Source organism: Oncorhynchus nerka, linkage group LG1 (genome assembly GCF_034236695.1).
Source record: "Oncorhynchus nerka isolate Pitt River linkage group LG1, Oner_Uvic_2.0, whole genome shotgun sequence".
NCBI lineage: Eukaryota > Metazoa > Chordata > Actinopteri > Salmoniformes > Salmonidae > Oncorhynchus > Oncorhynchus nerka.
Genome location: NC_088396.1, coordinates 30,928,649 through 30,945,001, shown reverse-complemented (window position 1 = coordinate 30,945,001; position 16,353 = coordinate 30,928,649). Strand labels below are relative to the sequence as shown.

General features: G+C 45.5%; 1 protein-coding gene and 1 pseudogene across 1 annotated transcript in view; one reads left to right on the top strand and one right to left on the bottom strand.

Annotated features, from left to right (window-relative positions):
• The window catches only part of LOC115108734 (ecto-NOX disulfide-thiol exchanger 1-like), a 98,797-nt gene extending 96,753 nt beyond the window's left edge, over positions 1–2,044 (bottom strand). Inside the window, exon 1 of the mRNA XM_065018018.1 lies at positions 1,908–2,044. The gene's annotated coding sequence lies outside the window, so the exon portion shown is untranslated. The remainder of the gene's footprint in view (positions 1–1,907) is intronic.
• A 5,835-nt stretch (positions 2,045–7,879) lies between these two features.
• Positions 7,880–12,580, top strand: LOC135563956 (purine nucleoside phosphorylase LACC1-like; annotated as a pseudogene).
• Positions 12,581–16,353: the final 3,773 nt, after the last annotated feature.

The following is a 16,353-nucleotide window of genomic DNA, read 5'->3' as shown; positions in this document are numbered from 1 at the left end:
TAAAGAGTTGACTCAACCATCTCCCTTTCTCACTCCCTCAGTCTCTCTCTTCCCATCTCTCTCTCTCGCTTGGTCTCTCTCGGCCTCTCTCTCTCGGTCTCTGCTCAGTGGTGATTGTTTTAATGGTTGAGGCTGTTGTTTACTGACTTCAGTTATCTTCTCTGAACTCATGCCATGTTTTCCAAAACAACCCCAATGCCCCCTGGGAAATTTGACTGTTGTTGTTATGATGTCAACTTTATACCAGTTTCTCCTCCTTTCTCTCTCTTCCAATCTGTGAGTTAATATTTAGTTGTCTGAATCACGTTAATGTAACATCACTCACCAGCCTGCAGTGAAGGATGTTTGTTTGGTCTCTGAAAGGCCTTCTCTGCTTTTCATTATTCACTCATCTGTTTAGTATTAAGACATATCATAATTATATTATCTCAAATTCATCTGTAATCAAACATTGCATTTTGTCCTTAATAAATACAATTAATACGGTTGGCCAAATTTGCAGCCTGCAACAATTCAATTAATAGATGGAAATTTGAATTTGCAATTTCAATTAAGACTAGCTCAACCACCAGCCCCTGCACCCTGTCTCTCGCTACTGTAATTCTCAGGGGGAAATGTGTTTTTTTAATTCAACAGCCTGTCTATATCTATGCCTATATGGAAAGTATATCTAATACAGACTTCAAGGCCAAACCTTTCCGACATGATGGTCCTTTGTTACCAGCTGCACTGGCTTTAAGCTGTATAATTGTATTTTATAATTGTATAATTGTAATTATAATTGTATTTTCTAATGTAATAGAAGGTACAGTCAGTTCTATAGATGACTCATGTTCTCTTTGCACAGTCCGACAGACAGACACACACACAGTGCGGCTAACTGAGATATTACTAACTGAGATATTAAATAAGAATTTTCATCCAAAGGCTCTTAGCCGAGGTTCCATTAGGCACATTGTGTCATTCATGCTGAGTTATATTCACTTCACTTAGTCTACACACAGCACTATGAGTGTTACCAATCTAACCACACTAACGTTTCCCGAATGATTGCACCCCCCCCCTCTCCGCTCTCCTTGGTGCTGAATCGGTTGCCCAGGTGACGTGTTATCAAGGGCATCCACCAGGCAGCGAGCTGAAGTGTTTGACTCACCGTCACTGTAGCAAAGTAAAAGCATCGCTCTCTGGATACACTTAACCAACATGCTCTTTCTCGCCATACCAATAACGGTTTTCTGAAGTACTAGCATGCTAGGCTGATTTGACCCTAAATAGATCCCAGGTTTAGCCAACAGTTTTCTATTTGTCTGTAAAACAAAACACAAAAAAAAACATTTAAAACAGTGGATTAAACTAGCAAATGGGTCTACATCGAATAGTAGGCTAAACTGTTTAGCAATTATGAACTGTGGTTCCATCAATTTGCGTGGCTCCCATGCCCTGTTGGAAGTCTGTATTTTAGGCTCCGCTAGGCTATATAACTCTGGCAGAACATAATATTTCAATAATCAAATTGTATGTCTCTAAAACCATGCCAATGTCAATCAACAAATAGCCTGAAATAAATGGAAACATTCAACATGTTCGATATGGCAACATTATATTAGCGTGCTATAGGCATTATCTTTCTCTCTGTCAGTTTATCTCAATACCCAATCACACCCCAATCTCTCAATACCTAATCAATCACACCAGAACCTCTGTCCAGATGTAAATATCTCACTAGGTTAATGGTTGTAAACATGCAGTAGTTGGTATAAGAGGTGACAACGCTGCCTTGGAACAGGACATTACCAGCAGCGAAACCTCGATAGATGGCCTACCACAATCACACACTGTCAGAAACACACAGAAATCGACGCGCATAAGACGCAAGTATTTCACAAAGAAGCCAGCCTGTATCGTACCGTTTCAAACTGAAGTTTTCATAGACTCTGGACGAAAATAATTGATGCTGTAATCCTTTGACTTAAACCTCGAAAGACGGAGATGCGACGCTGCTGTCAATGCTCTTCTTTCTCTCCCGCGAGCTCTGGCGCATGCTTCCTCCTGTTTAGGTATAAAAAAAAAAAATACGGAGTGGGGCGCGATAGGCGCGCGCCAACCACGGTTCGCCGTGCACGACTCGACAGACGGGTTAACTGCCTATGAAATGAGCAAGGACGTTTTCAGGTGCGGAAAATCGCTTTACATCCAGGGAACAGAAAAGGGGAAAGGAAGCCTGCGGTCGATCTTGTCTGGGTAAAATAAAGGCCAGCCGGATATAGAGATACTGTTGGCCATGTAGTGTATGTGGACACCTGCTTGTCGAACATCTCCATCCAAAATCATGGAGTTGGTCACCCTTTGCTGCAATACCAGCCTCCACTCTTCTGGGAAGGCTTTCCTCTAGATGTTGGAACATTGCTGCTGGGACTTGCTTCCATTCAGCCACAAGAACATTAGTGAGGTCAGGCACTGATGTTGGGTGATTTGGCAGTTTGAAACTTGGTAGTGAGTGTTGCAACCGAGAACAGACAATTGTTATGTTCAGCACTCTGCAGTCCCTTTCTGTGAGCTTGTGGGGTGGGGCGTACCACTTCACTGCTAAAATCGTGCTTCAGCACTTTGCAGCCCCTTTCTGTGAGGTTGTGGGGTGGGGCGTACCACTTCACTGCTCAAATCGTGCTTCAGCACTTTGCAGTCCCTTTCTGTGAGCTTGTGGGGTGGGGCGTACCACTTCACTGCTAAAATCGTGCTTCAGCACTTTGCAGTCCCTTTCTGTGAGCTTGTGGGGTGGGGCGTACCACTTCACTGCTAAAATCGTGCTTCAGCACTTTGCAGTCCCTTTCTGTGAGGTTGTGGGGTGGGGCGTACCACTTCACTGCTCAAATCGTGCTTCAGCACTTTGCAGTCCCTTTCTGTGAGCTTGTGGGGTGGGGCGTACCACTTCACTGCTAAAATCGTGCTTCAGCACTTTGCAGTCCCTTTCTGTGAGCTTGTGGGGTGGGGCGTACCACTTCACTGCTAAACTCGTGCTTCAGCACTTTGCAGTCCCTTTCTGTGAGCTTGTGGGGTGGGGCGTACCACTTCACTGCTCAAATCGTGCTTCAGCACTTTGCAGTCCCTTTCTGTGAGCTTGTGGAGTGGGGCGTACCACTTCACTGCTAAAATCGTGCTTCAGCACTTTGCAGTCCCTTTCTGTGAGCTTGTGGGGTGGGGCGTACCACTTCACTGCTAAAATCGTGCTTCAGCACTTTGCAGTCCCTTTCTGTGAGCTTGTGGGGTGGGGCGTACCACTTCACTGCTAAAATCGTGCTTCAGCACTTTGCAGTCCCTTTCTGTGAGCTTGTGGGGTGGGGCGTACCACTTCACTGCTAAAATCGTGCTTTAGCACTTTGCAGTCCCTTTCTGTGAGCTTGTGGGGTGGGGCAACCCACTTCACTGCTAAAATCGTGCTTCAGCACTTTGCAGTCCCTTTCTGTGAGCTTGTGGGGTGGGGCGTACCACTTCACTGCTAAAATCGTGCTTCAGCACTTTGCAGTCCCTTTCTGTGAGCTTGTGGGGTGGGGCGTACCACTTCACTGCTAAAATCGTGCTTCAGCACTTTGCAGTCCCTTTCTGTGAGCTTGTGGGGTGGGGCGTACCACTTCACTGCTAAAATCGTGCTTCAGCACTTTGCAGTCCCTTTCTGTGAGCTTGTGGGGTGGGGCGTACCACTTCACTGCTAAAATCTGTGGTTGCTCCTAGATGTTTCCACTTCACAATAACACCAGTTACAGTTGACCAGGGCAGAAATGTGACGAACTGACTTGTTGGAAAGGTGGCATGCTATGAGGGTGTCACGTTGACAGTCACTGAGCTCTTCAGTAAGGCCATTCTACTGACAATGTTTGTCTATGGAGATTCCATGGCGGTGTGCTCGATTTTATACACCTGTCAGCAATGGGTGTGGCTGAAACAGCGCGAATCCGCTAATTTGAAGAGGTGTCCACATACTTTTGTATATATAGTGTGTATATATAGTGTTGTGTAACGGTTAGCAGGAGATATTTCAGCAGCCTAATCAATCTTCTTCCTGGGGTTTTATATCAGATCCGTTACATCGCTCTGTGTTTATCATTATTATATAATAGGCCACCTACCGCTGCTTATCTCACCTAGGGTGGCTTCGATCTCTCTACACACTGACAAATCACAGTCAATGACAATACCTGCTCTGCTATTTGCATTTCTTTCTAGAAAAATATCAGTTTACAGGTTGGTTTACATTGATGTTTTCACTCAAATGAAATTTGAATGGCAGAGGCAACAACAACCAAGCAACCAACCTGGTATATCACATCAGTTCTGACATATAATAATAACCAACAACTCTTACATGAAAATCTAATGGGAAATATATGAAATATGATCTAATATGTATGCATTAGGAACACAGTAAATAGATTCCTCCACACCTCCAGTAACCTTGACAATACAGATGACTCTCCCCTCCCTCAGGCATGATCCCTGAAGGACATGTGCACAGGTACACACACACACACACACACACACACACACACACACACACACACACACACACACACACACACACACACACACACACACACACACACACACACACACACACACAGGATACTGTAGCTATAGAAACTGTGTCTGCTGGATATTCGTAGAATGGCACAGTAGGTAATGATTTCAATGTGGATGAAATCTTCGTACAAACATTCCATTGATTGTCCACAGAGATGTGGATCTCAAAAGAAGGCTTCATATCATAAATAAATAAATGCTATGGAATTAACAACAGCCACCTTCTAAATGTGAAAATATTATCTGGTAACTTGCCCCGCCTAGTGGTAGATTTGAGAACAGCTTTCACATGTCCAGTAAAATGGGTTCTTCGGTCAGATGGAAAACAGACTCTAAAAGAGGCAGACAATGAATAAAATTATTCCTCTGTAGTCTGTCATATTTATTTCCAGCAGTGGTGTGAATCTAATAACAGATTGTATATTGATAATAGGCTCTATGAACCCCAACCATAACAGTGTTGTTGATATTGTTTGTTTCTATCTATCTCTCGTCTCATATTGTTATTTGGTTGTGGTTCTGTTAATCGATGTGTGTTGTCTGTTTGTCTGTTTGTGGCTAATGTGTGCGGCTTTTCTTTAATCAGTGCTCTCTGAATTTCATCTTAAATCACTAGCCTTAAATTAACTGTAACATTAGACACATCCACCAAGGGTGGGGAGAGAGAGCGAGAGAGAGATCCTACCAACCATGATGGTCCTCAATTTCATGCTAGAATGGTCTTTCTCTCTCTGCTGCTACTTGAAGAGGACTGGGGCTTGGGGGAGAGAGAGAGTGACAGAGAGGGATAGAATAAGGGGGGATGCGGACTGTAGCCTGTGATAGACGGCTGTGGCTGGGGATGAGACGGGAGAGAGAGAGATGTTGACGCTGGCCATGTAATGCACTGTGACGAGCAATTCACCCAGCCACACTAGATCTGCTCCCCAGAAATTAGGCTGTCAGCTAACTACATCCATCTCACACACACACACAGGCACCCACACAGACACACAGAAACACATTTCTGCTGGATATTATGCTGTCAGCTGGCCACTTCTATCTCTTACACATGCACAAACTATACACACACACACCTGACTCATAGTAACTGTGGCTCAGCGATATCCATCAGGCCAGTCGACACAGCCCATGTGATGGCCTGGACCTCTCAACCCATGCTCTTATTCCACAGCCAAGTCTTCCAGGACCACAGGGATGGAACCAGACATTTCCACAGAACTAAATCTGCAGCCACACTTAGAAATTTGGGGAAAACTAAGATAAAGATGTTTTATTATTGTAATGATGGGGCAGTGAGTCGGAAGCAGGTGAAATGTTTTAATAAAACAACAAAACCAAGAACACGACACTAACATAAGGCAGTACGCCAATACACAAGAGCAATACCAACTGCTGAGTGGACATGGGAGACTGACATATAAAGGGGAGGAAATGATGAAGGTAATGGAGTACAGGTGTGAATCATAATGATCATAATCATAATGATTCACAGGTGCGCGTAATGATGAGTGCCAGGTGTGCGTAATGATGAATCCCAGGACCGGTGGTTAGTACTCTGGCGATGTCTTATGCCGGAGGGGAGGAGCAGGAGCAGACGTGACAATTATACAGATACATGACTTATAATACTGTAAACATATACACTACCGTTCAAAAGGGATCACTTAGAAATGTCCTAGTTTTTGAAAGCAAAGCAATTTTTATGTCCATTAAAATACCATCAAATTGATCAGAGACATAGTGTAGACGTTGTTAATGTTGCAAATGACTATTGTAGCTGGAAAAGGCACATTTTTTATGGAATATCGACATAGGCGTACAGAGGCCCATTATCAGCAACCACTCCTGTGTTCCAATGGCACGTTGTGTTAGCTAATCCAAGTTTAGCATTTTAAAAGGCTAGTTGATCATTAGAAAACCCTTTTGCAATTATGTTAGCACAGCTGAAAGCTGTTGTGCTAAATAAAGAAGCAATAAAACGGCCCTTCTTTAGACTAGTTGAGTGTCTGGAGCATCAGCATTTGTGGGTTCGATTACAGGCTCAAAATGTCCAGAAACAAATACCTTTCTTCTGAAACTCGTCAGTCTATTCTTGTTCTAAGAAATGAAGACTATTCCATGCGATACATTTCCAAGAAACTGAAGACGCTGTGTATTACTCCCTTCACAGAACAGTGCAAACTGGCTCTAACCAGAATAGAAAGAGGAGTGGGAGGCCCTGGTGCACAACTGAGCAAGAGGAAAAGTACATTAGTGTCTAGTTTGAGAAACAGCCCATCTTAATCTTTTCTTTTTATTGGCTAGTCTGAGATATGTGTTTTTCTTTGCAACTCTGCCTAGAAGGCCAGCATCCCGGAGTCACCTCTTCACTGTTGATGCTGAGACTAGTGTTTTGCGGGTACTATTTAGGGTTAGGGTATAATATGGACGTGGTCTTTTTCCAAATAGGGCTATCTTCTGTATTCCCCTTACCTGGTCACAACACAACTGATTGGCTCAAATGCATTAAGAATGAAAGAAATTACACAAATGAACTTTTAAGAAGGCACACATGTTAATTGAAATGCATTCCATGTGACTACCTCATGAATCTGGTTGAGAGAATGCCAACAGTGTGCAAAGCTGTCATCAAGGCAAAGGGTGGCTATTTGAAAATCTAAAATCTAAAATATATTTTGATTTGTTTAACACTTTTTTGGTTACCACATGATTTCATATGTGGTATTTCATAGTTTTTGTCTTCACTATTATAGTCAAAATCAAGAAAAACCAAACAGAACTTACCCAGAACGTGGTTACGTGGTCATATTCTGACCAGAACGTGGTCAGAATATTCAATAGTAATGTTCTAGGCACATTTCATAGGAACGTTGAAAGAACATTTTTGTGTCAATATCAGGGAGATTCTATTCCCCTGGAGGTTTATGTCTAGATCCCATCTTGTTCCATTGTACAGCCCTAAAGTCGTTTTTAGGACGTCACCTGATGGTCCCAAAGAAACGTTCTCCGGAAAATGTGTTTTTTCACACATCACCCCTTGATATTGTTGCCGAGCCCATCAAGGCCCAGATTGGTGAACCACTGATTCACTCACAGCTCTTTGTTTGTTGGCAAGGTTAGGAGGACATACACACACACACAAACAGTGCTTTTAAAATACAATGTTTTCAATGTACACATTGGACAAATTTCTTCTGACATACATCATTACATTGTGCCTGTTCATTTATACAGTAATTATTATTCAATCAGGAGCAACTTTTCACGGCAGTGTATACATTTGAGTATGTGGTTACATCCAATGACCTCCCGTGCCCTGGTCACGTGCCCTGGTCCCGTGCCCTGGTCCCGTGCCCTGGTCCCGTGCCCTGGTCCCGTGCCCTGGTCCCGTGCCCTGGTCCCGTGCCCTGGTCACGTGCCCTGGTTCCGTGCCCTGGTCCCGTGCCCTGGTCCCGTGCCCTGGTCACGTGCCCTGGTCCCGTGCCCTGGTCCCGTGCCCTGGTCCCGTGCCCTGGTCCCGTGCCCTGGTCACGTGCCCTGCGGCTCGCCTTTCGCACTACCTGTCAGTAACGTCAGAGAGGTCAGGAGCTTTCTGCAACAGTTGCCTGCTTAAGGAGACATCTCCATACTCATTTTAGTTGGGTGTGTGTAATGCATTATCTATTACTGTAGTGTAATATTAGGCCTAACCATCTGAGATCTGTATCATCAGCAGCAGGTCAACATCTCTTCTTTCCTCTCCTCTCCCTCTCTTTCCTCTCCTCTCCTCTCCCCCTCTTTCCTCTCCTCTCCCTCTCTTTCCTCTCCTCTCCTCTCCCTCTCTTTCCTCTCCTCTCCCTCTCTTTCCTCTCCTCATTCCTCTCCCATCTCTCTGTTTCTCTGTCTCTCTCTCTCTCTCTAGAGTGGAGCAGTTCCACCATTGGATCTTACATTTTTCTATTAATTTAGCCTATGTTAGGCCCACGTTAATTGCATTTATTTCAATGTTTCAAGAAGTAAAACGAATAGTCTGATAATTTACACATCAACGAAAGGTGTCTCAGCTCAGCAAAATTGTCTTTGGATAGGCTCAAATGCATAAATGTCTTGACAGCTTTATGAAATGAAATAATACAGCCAATACAGGTTTTCAATCCACATCAAGGACGACTTCAAATGCCAACATCAAACTGGAAATACAGTAGGCCTGTAACTGTAGCCGGCACATAACAGCTTAGCAATGGAAATCACACTTATTGTATACCAATGTATAGTAGGTGACCAAAAACACCAAACACCACAACTACTACATATTGACAAATTATAGCCTAACTATAAAACGTGGGTGAGCATCCACACTGAAGGAAAGTTTATCGTTCTACAGTAGGCCTACATCTGTCAACTTAGCCAGGTCAGCCAATTTAGCCAACTTAGCTCATCAACTTAGCCAGGGAAACCCAAACAGTAAGCTATTTTCGGTTGTGACACCTTTCATTATGTGACAATGGATAGGCTAAAAGGTAGACTACAGAATGTATTGGAATACAATCAAATAACAAGGATCCTATTGCAACCATAGTTGGCACTAGACTATCACCAGCTGCTGTCTCGTTAAACCATCAATGGGCGCTAAATTCACCCGCACAGCTGATGTCAATTGCAACCATTATTGGTCAACTAATTAACGCTCCCTAAAAGATGATGTCGGTCTTACCTTAGTCCTGCGTGCAACCGAAGTCTTTCCAAGATATGTTTTCCCTCTGGTTGGTATTATCATAGGAACAAGTTAGTCCTTTTTGAACAGACTAAGGGTGATTTTTTTTGACAAACATTCCGTACAATTGAAATAAACTGTTTCCTTGTTTACCACAGGAGGGATTGAACAATATGTGCCAGAAGGGGCGTGGGCCGGAATCAAACCCATGCTGACACGGAATTTCATGATGCACAGGAAACATTTTCCATGACAAAAGAGTGATCAAATTAAGATCCAACATCTGTAGTTTTTCCGAGCCAATGTGCTTCTGCCTCTGCATTGCTTCCTCTTTGGGTTTTTAGACTGGGCATCTGTAAAGTACTTTGTGATAGCTGCTGATGTAAAAAGGGGCTTTAAACATACATTTGATTGATTAATTGAGGTCTGGACCATTATGCCACAGGGAGGTAATTGCACTTTCCCAGTACATTGCATATCAAATCAAAATCAAATCACATCAAATCAAATTTTATTTGTCACATACACATGGTTAGCAGATGTTAATGCGAGTGTAGCGAAATGCTTGTGCTTCTAGTTCCGACAATGCAGTGATAACCAACAAGTAATCTAACTAACAATTCCAAAACTACTGTCTTATACACCGTGTAAGGGGATAAAGAATATGTACATAAGGATATATGAATGAGTGATGGTACAGAGCAGCATACAGTAGATGGTATCGAGTACAGTATATACATATGAGATGAGTATGTAGACAAAGTAAACAAAGTGGCATAGTTAAAGTGGCTAGTGATACATGTATTACATAAGGATGCAGTCGATGATGTAGAGTACAGGATATACGTATGCATATGAGATGAATAATGTAGGGTAAGTAACATTATATAAGGTAGCATTGTTTAAAGTGGCTAGTGATATATTTACATCATTTCCCATCAATTCCCATTATTAAAGTGGCTGGAGTTGGGTCAGTGTCAATGTCAGTGTGTTGGCAGCAGCCACTCAATGTTAGTGGTGGCTGTTTAACAGTCTGATGGCCTTGAGATAGAAGCTGTTTTTCAGTCTCTCGGTCCCAGCTTTGATGCACCTGTACTGACCTCGCCTTCTGGATGATAGCGGGGTGAACAGGCAGTGGTTCGGGTGGTTGATGTCCTTGATGATCTTTATGGCCTTCCTGTAACATCGGGTGGTGTAGGTGTCCTGGAGGGCAGGTAGTTTGCCCCCGGTGATGCGTTGTGCAGACCTCACTACCCTCTGGAGAGCCTTACGGTTGAGGGCGGAGCAGTTGCCGTACCAGGCGGTGATACAGCCCGCCAGGATGCTCTCGATTGTGCATCTGTAGAAGTTTGTGAGTGCTTTTGGTGACAAGCCGAATTTCTTCAGCCTCCTGAGGTTGAAGAGGCGCTGCTGCGCCTTCTTCACGACGCTGTCAGTGTGAGTGGACCAATTCAGTTTGCCTGTGATGTGTATGCCGAGGAACTTAAAACTTGCTACCCTCTCCACTACTGTTCCATCGATGTGGATAGGGGGGTGTTCCCTCTGCTGTTTCCTGAAGTCCACAATCATCTCCTTAGTTTTGTTGACGTTGAGTGTGAGGTAATTTTCCTGTTACTACACTCCGAGGGCCCTCACCTCCTCCCTGTAGGCCGTCTCGTCGTTGTTGGTAATCAAGCCTACCACTGTTGTGTCGTCCGCAAACTTGATGATTGAGTTGGAGGCGTGCGTGGCCACGCAGTCGTGGGTGAACAGGGAGTACAGGAGAGGGCTCAGAACGCACCCTTGTGGGGCCCCCGTGTTGAGGATCAGCGGGGAGGAGATGTTGTTGCCTACCCTCACCACCTGGGGGCGGCCCGTCAGGAAGTCCAGTACCCAGTTGCACAGGGCGGGGTCGAGACCCAGGGTCTCGAGCTTGATGACGAGCTTGGAGGGTACTATGGTGTTGAATGCCGAGCTGTAGTCGATGAACAGCATTCTCACATAGGTATTCCTCTTGTCCAGGTGGGTTAGGGTTACTCACTCCAGTAGGTTGTAGTAAACATCACTGACATCATTGAGTGGTTGATGCTGATTGGTTGTTTCTGCCAGGTTAACTACGGCACTGACGTATAGTTGATCAGGAGGGAGGAGGAGCCAGAGTGCTTTGACGGCATTGTGACCAATCTGAGAGATGTCGTCATAGCAGCAACAGGAGCTGACTGTGCGCCCCTCCTCTTCACTGACCCCCAGGCCAAGGTCATAGGAACTGTTCACAAACGTGAGGGTCTAGATACCATAATACAGTAGTAATTTCCCAGAAACATGCCCGGTGCATCAGTCTAAAGTGTCCCTCTCTGTGTTTCCCTCTCTCAGGGTGGAAAGAAACCCATATGGAAGTTGCCATAGCTACAGTCAACGCCATGGTGACCGGGTTCGGCAGCAGCATGTGGGATGTCACTGTAGTGATCAGGCCATCGGTGGGGGCCTGTTGTTTTACGCTGTAGAGAGAGCAGGCTGTTCTAATCTATCTACCTTGACTGTGTTCTTGGCATGGCTGAGGCCAGGCCTCATGTCAACTTACGACTAACCACCAGGTAAGTGTGGCCAACTGTACAAAGTTTAGACAAGACTTACTATTGTCTTTCTGTGACTTATTGCCCTTTAATCACTAAGAAAAAGCATTGAATCCCAGTTTTAAAAATAAAACCACAGGGTTAATAATGAGGTCACTGTAAGGTAAAACTATGATGTGGTTTTTATGATAGGTGCTGCTAGGCTGGATAGTCTCCTGATTGACATCCTACAGGCTGTCGCCGGGTTACCGTTCTCCATGATTCATTACCATAGCATGAGTTACCCCCCTGATTGAATACACAAAGGTCATGACCTGGGAGCGATCTCTGTGATCGGATACTGGTTGTGTGGGGTGATACTGTTAGAGTGAAATTATCATTACCCCCATCAGGTTAGTGGATTACCAATCTAACCAGCAGAAGGATGGAGAGTTAAACTAAAGGGGCAGCATTTGTTCTGAATATTTCATCCTAGGGGCGTGCTGCTGACCATTGAATACAGAAAGTAGAATCATCTCCACATTGTTTAGGTCAGGGTCTCCTTTCCTCTCCCCCTGTGTTTTTAAACCTCCATGTTCTCCATTCCAGAATACTTCTCCAGAGGGGTGGGGTCTTGCCTGAGCGTATCCATGACGACACGCTGAATGACAGGCCGAGCGTGACCCTATGCACATCCTCTCACCCTGAGGCCTTCTTCTCCCGCATCAGGGACGGGCTTAACTTTGGAACATAGGTGGGCTTCCTGTGGATGGACTAACTGGAACTACTGACTGTTGTATACATTCAGCCATATCTGTCTGTTGCATCCAACACAAAAAGGATATATTCCAGAATAAAACATTTTCAAATATATATATTTTTTTTACCTTTATTTAACTAGGCAATATACTGTATATTCACTTCATATTCATACACTTCATGTTTCAGTCATTGTGTAATACAGTAGCAGTAACTCTCAAAGGGTGGCGATAATGCTTTGTTTGTTAATCTTTGTCTCAATCTCTACATTTGAAAGATCTCAGGAATCACGTCATTATGAATAGCCTACGTGGCGTGCACATAAATGAAAACCCAATATAGAACGTTTGATTTAAAGAAACTGAATAGCAAGGCATATAAAGTCACTAGTTCAGATCTTGTATCACTTTAGTGTGTGTTTTATGACGCCACGCTCTATTAAAGCTACTGCTAAACACGTCATAACTGCGTTGTGAAGTTCCACACCAGCTACTTTAATTAAACCTGACTAATTAAGACCAACTGCTGTGCTTAATCTGTCCTAACATAATAACCACACAGAGACAGAGGGGGGAGAGAGGTGGAGGGAGGGGGAAGGCAGAGAGAGAGAGGACATATTACAGTGTATATAGGTTGTGTTGTTGTAGATAGTGGACACTAGGGGGCAGTCTTAGCTGTGTTATAAGTAGGTGTGTTTTGCTGGGAGAATGAGACAGGGATATCCTAGCTAACAATTTTAGGGAGAGAGAACATTTTTGTAATGTTACCCGTAAGGTTCCCATAATGTTTGAGTCCAGTTCGACAGTATGTATGTTGGCAAAAACCTATTCCATCATTGTTCCAGTCCCGACAAAATAAAAGGTGTCCAGACCTGTTGCCCTCAATCATCATGAAAACCTTTGGGCGCCTGGTACTGTCCCATCTGAAAACCTTCACTGATGCCTCCCTCCACCCACGGCAGTTTGCCTACAGAGCTAACAGGTCTGTGGACGACTCTGTCAACATGGGCCTACACTACAAGACCTATGCAAGGATATTATTTGTGGACATTAGCGTTCAATACCATCATCCCAGAATTTCTAAAAAACGAACTCTCCCAGCTTAATGTGTCCAGCTCCATCTGTCAGCAGATCACTGAATTCCTGACCAACAGGAGGCAACAAGTGAAGCTGGGAAACACCTTTCGGACTATTTATCCCTCAGCACCGGAGAGCTGCAAGGATGCTGCTCTCACCTCACCTCTACTCACTCTACACCAATGACTGCACCTCCAACAACGCATCTGTCCAACTACTCAGGTTTTCAGATGACACCAATCTGGTCGGTCTCATCACCAACAGCAATGAGTCTATGTACCGTGGAGTGGCCTAGTGTAGTCGCAATAACCTGGAATTCAACACAGAAAAAATACGTGGAAATGGTGATTGACTTCAGAAAGCGCCCCTCAACATCTCTCCCCCTCGAGATTGATGGCTCAGCTGTTAGCATGGCTGAATCAGTCAAATTCCTGTGGACCATAATCTCCCACAACCTCAAGTGGGAGGACAACATCACCAATAAGGCACACGAGCGGATGTACTACTTGCGGCATCTGAAAAAGCTCAACATTTCCAAGTCAACCCTGATCCTATTTTACCATCTTCACCTCCTCCATCACCAAACTGCAACGCATTGTCTACAAAGCGGGTCATCTGCTGCCACCTGCCCTCCATCAAGGTCCTGCACGACTTCAGGGCAAGGAAGCGTGCAGGAAAGATCATTGCCAACCCCAACCCGATCACCCCCTCCTCAGGTAGGCACCTCCCGCCACCTGAACAGTTCTGGCCCATAGAGACTAAAGGACTCCCTCACCAACCGGCCATCCCCCAGGCTGGACTGACCCTCACCAACCGGCCATCGGGCCCAGAGAGACTAAAGGACAATGCTGTGACCCTCACCAACCGGCCATCTGGCCCAGAGACTAAAGGACTAACCCTCACCAACCGGATCTGGCCCATGCTGTGACCCTCACCAACCGGCCATCTGGCCCAGAGAGACTAAAGGACTATGCTGTGACCCTCACCAACCCATCTGGCCATCTGGCCCATCTGGCCCAGAGACTAAAGGACTATGCTGTGACCCTCACCAACCGGCCATCTGGCCCAGAGAGACTAAAGGACTATGCTGTGACCCTCACCAACCGGCCATCTGGCCCAGAGAGACTAAAGGACTATGCTGTGACCCTCACCAACCGGCCATCTGGCCCAGAGAGACTAAAGGACTATGCTGTGACCCTCACCAACCGTCCATCTGGCCCATAGAGACTAAAGGACTATGCTGTGACCCTCACCAACCGGCCATCTGGCCCAGAGAGACTAAAGGACTATGCTGTGACCCTCACCAACCGGCCATCTGGCCCAGAGAGACTAAAGGACAATGCTGTGACCCCCTCACCAACTGGCCCATAGCCATCTGGCCCATAGAGACTAAAGGACTATGCTGTGACCCTCACCAACCGGCCATCTGGCCCAGAGAGACTAAAGGACTATGCTGTGACCCTCACCAACCGGCCATCTGGCCCATAGAGACTAAAGGACTATGCTGTGACCCTCACCAACCGGCCATCTGGCCCAGAGAGACTAAAGGACTATGCTGTGACCCTCACCAACTGGCCCAGAGAGACTAAAGGACGGCCATCTGGCCCAGAGAGACCCTCAAAGGACAATGCTGTGACCCTCACCAACCGGCCATCTGGCCCAGAGAGACTAAAGGACTATGCTGTGACCCTCACCAACCGTCCATCTGGCCCATAGAGACTAAAGGACTATGCTGTGACCCTCACCAACCGGCCATCTGGCCCATAGAGACTAAAGGACTATGCTGTGACCCTCACCAACCGGCCATCTGGCCCAGAGAGACTAAAGGACTATGCTGTGACCCTCACCAACCGGCCATCTGGCCCATAGAGACTAAAGGACTATGCTGTGACCCTCACCAACCGGCCATCTGGCCCAGAGAGACTAAAGGACTATGCTGTGACCCTCACCAACCGGCCATCTGGCCCAGAGAGACTAAAGGACTATGCTGTGACCCTCACCAACCGACCATCTGGCCCAGAGAGACTAAAGGACTATACTGTGACCCTCACCAACCGGCCATCTGGCCCAGAGAGACTAAAGGACTATGCTGTGACCCTCACCAACCGGCCATCTGGCCCATAGAGACTAAAGGACTATGCACTCTATGCTGCACACCGCATTAAGCCATCTCAAGCAAAAATAACTACACTATACTGCATTGCACTCCGTCCATCTCCCCCCATCCAATTAGTACTTTTGTTAAACAGAAAACCTAAACCCATGGCAGCAGATCCACAAGGTCTGCCATGAGAGGTGACTGTATAGTTCCCTTAAGGAAAAGCACCTTTAGTCAATCTGCTTTCTCTGTGAGAGCTTCCCATGTCTGGAATACACTGCCATCAGACACACACAACTGCACCACCAATCGCACATATACAAAAAAAGATAAAGACATGGCCAAGGGCCAATCAGACTTGTGAACATAATCCCTAGCTGTGTATTGTCGCTTTACATCTTGTCTGTAGCCTGTGAGGTGTGGAAACACTGTTACTTTTATTTATTTTGTTTTGTTGCTTTTTGTGCTATTGCTCTGTCTGCGCGCTACGTGTTGCTTGTTCTATGTTTCTCTGTCTGCGTGCTACATGTTGCTTGTTCTATGTTGCTCTGTCTGCGTGCTACGTGTTGCTTGTACTATGTTGCTCTGTCTGCGTGCTACATGTTGCTTGTTCTATGT